Source organism: Dermacentor albipictus, unplaced genomic scaffold, assembly GCF_038994185.2.
Source record: "Dermacentor albipictus isolate Rhodes 1998 colony unplaced genomic scaffold, USDA_Dalb.pri_finalv2 scaffold_36, whole genome shotgun sequence".
In the NCBI taxonomy this organism is placed as follows: domain Eukaryota; kingdom Metazoa; phylum Arthropoda; class Arachnida; order Ixodida; family Ixodidae; genus Dermacentor; species Dermacentor albipictus.
In genome coordinates, this window is record NW_027225590.1 from 1,746,226 (window position 1) to 1,752,360 (window position 6,135).

The following is a 6,135-nucleotide window of genomic DNA, read 5'->3' on the forward strand; positions in this document are numbered from 1 at the left end:
TGGAGGCGGCCCAGGCCGCGCAGTTGGTGAGGACTGTGGCCGAGCTTGGGGAGGCGAAAGAAAGGAGCGCCGAACTGCAAAGGCGGCTCGATGCTCTTGAGACTCGGGCAGCGGATAATGTCGGGTCAGGACGCCAAAGCGAGGGCGAAGTGGGAGGCAGGGAGCCAAAGCAAGCGGTCGCCAGCTCGCCGCCGGTGAATCGGCGTAGCTATAGCGAAGCAGCGCAACATGCCCCGAGTGAGGCGACGCTGCAGCCACAGGAAGCCGGGAAGCAGGGACAGGTAGGAGAGAGTGAAAGGGTGATTATCGCTGGCGACTCAAACATGGCTGGGTGCTCAAAAGCAATTGTGGAGAGGGTGAAAGGCGACAAAAGAGTGGCGGTAGGGACATTTCCAGGGCAGACACTGGGTTCTGTCATGGAGCGAGCAAAAGAAAAGCTCACGGAAAATGCCCAGGTGCGCAACCTTGTCGTAGTAGCAGGTGGGCTAAATGACGTCCTGAACAGGAAAGGGCCAGGACTAGCCCAGCGCTTGGCGAAGGGGGTGGACGACTTGCGCGAGCTATCCCCTCAGGTGCAGATCGTGGTGTGCACGGTGCCGGAGGTGCCTGTGCGTGACAGTCACGTACAAAGAGCCGTAATGGCTGCCAATGAGGCAATATGGAAAATGAGCCGAGAGAAAGGCTTCGAGGTTGTCGAAGTAAACAGGGAAGTGAGAAGTTGTGGTGGTTTTAAACGAGATGGGATCCACTTCAATTACAGGCTAGCACGAGAAGTGGGCTGGCGACTTGGGGGTCGCGCTGTTGCTTTTTTAGGGGGCCCGCGGGCGCTCGGGAGGTCAGAGTAGGTAGTAATAAAGAAGGGCCCCTAGGGGAACAGCAGAAGAGCATCGCCGTCGATAAGAGAAAAAGGAGGAAAGCAAGAACAAGAGCTCGCCATGCAATAGGCTACATAAACATGCAGGGCGGCAGAAGAAAGGAAAAGTGGGCAGAGATTGAGGAGCAGTTACATAGAGAACAAATAGGGGTGTATGCGGTTACAGAAACGCACCTTAGAGACTCAGAAGAGCCGCCAGTTATTGAGAATTATGTATGGGAAGGGTGCAACAGAACTAAGTCGGAAAGAAAAGGAGGGGGAGTCGGAATGCTCATCCATCAGGGAGCCAAATGGAAAAGAGTAAATTCACAATGTCAAGAACATCTTTGGTTATCAGGTACAATGAGTGGGAAAGAAACTTGGCTTGGAGTTACGTATTTGTGGACCGGAATAAATTGCACAGAGAAGAATAAAGAGTTAGTGGAATGCATAAGCGCTGATATTAGGGGTTTCGGGAATGGTGCTGAGATAGTCCTATTAGGTGACATGAATGCCCACATACAGGATTTAGATGGCTATACCGACAATAACGGGAAGTCAATGCTAGACCTTTGCGAGCAACATAACCTCGTGATCGTGAATACAGGGCCTAAGTGTGAAGGACAGATCACGTGGGAAGTGGGAAACCGGCAATCGACCATTGATTACTGTCTGATGACAGAAGGAATTCATGATAAGTTGAGAGAAATGGTCATCGATGAGGAAGGGTTTAGCAGCATAGGGAGTGACCATAAACGCATCATTTTGAAAATGGGATATGTAGTTGGGAAAGAGAGCAACGAAAGCAAAATGGCCAGCCCAAATTTGAACGCTGAACAAATAGCAAATATAGACACTAGAGTGGAGGAAGAAATTGGCAAGTCGCCAAGTAAGGGGTGGGAATATGGTGAGCTTCTAAGTGTAGTAACGACAGAAATACGGAAAGAGAAACAACACGTTCATTGGAAAGGAAAAAAGAAACCGAAAAGCTGGTGGAACAAGGAGATACGAGAAGCGATCGCCGAAAGACAGAAAGCATCTCGAGAGCACAGGCAGGCAAAGAAGGCGCAGTTGCCACAGGATGAAGTAACCGGTAAATGGGAAATATACCGGGAGAAAAAGTCTATGGTTCAAATACTGGTGCAAGCAAAATTAAAAGGTGAAAGTGAAAGTTGGTTGTCAGAAATACGTGAGAAAAAGAAGGCCGCACCTAGAATATTTTGGAATCACATAAAATTATTAGGCAGGAAATCAACAACAATACAACAACATATCCTAGACGAAGATGAAAACAGACTGGAAGGAGAAGCAGCAATAAATTACATCCAAAAAGTAACAGCCGAATCTTTCCAAGGCAAGGACGAGGTTGTATTTGAAGAAAAAAAGAGCATGAAAGAGACCCAAGGGGGAAAGGAGCTAGTGCTTACAAATTTAAACTGGAAGAAAGCGGAAGAGAAGATTCCTAAGCGCACAGCCACAGGGCTAGACGAGGTTCCCGTTAGGCTGATAAATGAACTGGGACCAAAAAGTAAGGAAGCTCTCGTGAAAGCAGTTGAAAAAACTTTAAAAGATAGACGAATACCAGACAGTTGGCGACAAAGTAGAATTAATTTAATTTATAAAGGTAAGGGGGAGAAAGACAGAATTCACTCGTATAGACCGTTGACCATTACATCGGTAATATACAGGCTAGCAATGCAGGCAATCAAATTAAAGCTTCAAGCATGGGCAGAAAATAATGGCATTTTGGGAGAGCTTCAGAATGGCTTTAGAATAGGTAGGCGTTTGGATGATAACTTGTTTGTTCTTACTCAGTGTATTGAAATATCAAAAGCAGAAAGCAGACCGTTGTATGTGGCCTTTTTGGACATTACAGGAGCATACGACAACGTAGACCGCAGCATTTTGTGGGATATTCTGGAAGGGGAAGGCTTAGGTAACGATTGTATACAGCTTTTGAGAGAGATTTACCTCGAAAATACTGTTTGCGTTGAATGGGAAGGGATGAGGAGCGCGGAGAAAGTTCATATCAACAAGGGACTGAGGCAGGGGTGCCCTTTATCCCCGCTGCTGTTTGTGATGTACATGGTGAGGATGGAGAGGGCGCTAGAAGGAAGTAATATCGGGTTTAATCTCTCATACAAACAGGCAGGTACAGTAATATAGCAGCAACTCCCAGGTTTATTTTATGCGGACGACATTGTGTTGCTCGCAAACAAGCAAAGTTATTTGCAACGTCTGGCTAATATCTGTGGACAGGAAGGCAACAATTTAGGTTTGAAATTTAGTGTTAGAAAATCAGGTGTTATTGTATTCAATGAAAACAGTGAACAGACAGTGGAGATACAGGGCCAAGAAATACCTCGGGTAACAGAATATAAATACCTTGGTATATGGATAAACGAAGGCAACGGATATATGGAAACACAGGAAAAAACCATAACAGTCAAGGGGAAGAGAAATGCAGCCATAATGAAGCACAGAGCGCTATGGGGATACAATAGGTACGAGGTCCTGTGAGGTATGTGGAAAGGGGTAATGGTTCCAGGACTTACTTTTGGAAATGCGGTTGTTTGCTTTAAATCAGGGGTACAATCAGGACTCGACGGGAACCAAAGGTCAGTGGGTCGCCTCGCGTTGGGCGCTCACGGGAAGACTACAAATGAAGCTGTGCAAGGGGATATGGGCTGGACTAGTTTTGAAGTGAGGGAAGCTCGCAGTAAAATTGAGTATGAAGAACGGCTGAGGAATATGGAGGAAAGTAAATGGGCTGGGAGAGTGTTCAGGTATCTGTACAGGCAAAACATTGATTCACAGTGGAGGAAAAGAACTAGGAAGCTTACCAGCAAGTATGCGGCCTGTGGGGTGGGCAACACAGCAACAAAGAAGGTCAAGCGGAAAGTCAGAGAGGCTGAATTAATCTCATGGGTGGCGGCAATGGAAAAGAAACCTGCCATGAGTAACTACTTAAGGGGAAAAAACGAAATTAGGAAAGAAACCATTTATGATAACTCAAAGGGAAGCTCATTACTTTTCGAAGCGAGATCGGGATGCCTTAGAACACGCACGTATAAAGCGAGATATAAGAAGGAAGAAGCATGTGCTTGCTGCGGTAAAGCTAGGGAAACGACGGAGCACATTTTATTAGAATGTGAAGACATCTATCCAGCGGTCGATTTAGGCACCACTGGCCTCCTTGAAGCCCTTGGGTTCAGCGGGAGCAGTGGTAAAGCAAACAGGTCCGCAATAGACATCAGTAAGAGGCGATTGGAGGATTGGTGGAAGAAAAGTAGGGAAACGACAAAGGACGGAGACGTACAAAAGCACAGTTCGCAATAGGGTATCAGAAAATTTGGACGTGGTAGTTCATAGTGTGTTTTTTTTTCTCATTGGTTAACCTAGGTAGGATATTAGGCAGCATAGTAGCAAGAGCTTGGTGGCGCAAGCCACCGCCCCGTTCCAAAGGGGACGCTCATAACATCCATCCATCCATCCATCCACGTTCTTAGACATACTTCAGTTTCGCAGCTCCGCTCGGGAGATGGCCGAAGTGGTGGTCACGCGAACTAGCGGCGCTGCGATCGCGTCTTTCGTCACTTTTTGTTTCGTTTCTGATAGAAGTTGCGTCATTTCTGGTAGATTTCTGTTTTATATTTTGAGAAGTAGTTATTTCACAGTTCTTAATTTTGAGCCTCTTTGTGAAATATTGTGATATCTGAGCTCTGCATTGTAAGTGCGTTTCTGGTAAGGAACTTGAAACTTGACTTCTGCTTTCACTTCTGGTTTCATGTTTGTTGCGCTGCACCGTCAGTCGCTATCCTTCTCCGTTTTGTAGGTGTTGTGTGATGTGTCGTGATTTGCTCGCTTGAAAAGCTTCTTGAAGAAGCGTTTCCGCATCTCATGACAGCAAGAAGTTCCTTATGCCGTGCTGTTTTGCCCCCGGCTGCACGAGCGGCCTTAGACACGATGCCGCTGGTCACCTTTTTTTCGCACCGACGCAAGACGCTGGAGAGTTTAAAAGTTGGGAGCGCATGCTACACCGAAAAGACAAACGCCTCACAAACAAATCAAAAGTGTGTGAACGCCACTTTGAGGACGACGACATTTTGAAATACAACACGCATGTTGTGGGTAACAAAGAAATAATGATTCCTCGCGGGAAATGGATGCTTGCTCCCGGCGCACTTCCTCGGCTCTTTCCTGGGATGAGCACATCTCAAAGCCAAAAACTGTGAAGCGAAAGCGACGTCCACCAAAAGAACGAGCGCAAGTGCCGGCAACTACATCGGGTGAAGCTTGCAGTGACAGCGCTTCAACTTCAAACCTGCTGTTGGGCTTGGAAGAAGGAACTTCAGAAATATGCGCTACACACTTTGCGCTCAACGATCTCACGAACGTGACACTGCCTTCTGCGCTCTGGAAGTTCGAAATTGTTGAGGACGACGCAACACAGAAGTGATGTGGAGTATTTTATATGAGGCAACTGGTAGCCAGGCATCTGCGAGTAATGAAAACTGTTGTGCTTGAAGAGGATGGTACTTGCTGCATAAACGGCTACAGCAAAATTCACAAGAGGCTATTTCGAGCTGCGACTAGCATTGCAAGTGTGGAAAGAATCCTGAGAGAAGCAGACAGCTTGAACATATGTGCGGGCGTGAAAGAAGGCCAGCGTGACTCGGCGACATCAGATAATATGCATCACAAGCAGTGCAATGTACTTACAAAGCAACTAGTCTGCGCGCGTTGTCTCCGTCTACAGAGGAAACTTCGACTGAGCATTAAGGCTCCGAGCGCAACGCTCAAGCGATATCAGAAACTACGCAATGTGAAGAAGAGGCTGCTTAGGGCGGCTGCTGCGCATCAAAAGCAAAAGATGGAAATTTTGGCTCTGAAGAAAAGGCTTTCTGAAATGCCCGATAACAGAATCGAGGAAGCGTTGGCCGAACTTCCTTGCATTTGTGACATCGTTTAAACTGTTGAAAGCAAAGTCTCCGTGTGGCGCGCGGTACAATGCGGACTGGCTTCTGAATTGTTTAATGCTGAGGATAGCGAGCCCTCGAGCATATACTTCTGTCTGACATGAACATGCTGCCCTTGCCCTCCCTGAGCCGTCTCACACAAATACTGAAAGGAATACCATGCAAGTATGGTTTCAATCCTCTCTGTATGGAAGCTATTGGAAAACAGCTGGGCAACAGAGCAGATGGGAAGAAATTCGGCACACTGATTTTGGATGAAATTAAGTTACGCCAGGCGAACGCTTTCAACAAGTCAACCTTCAA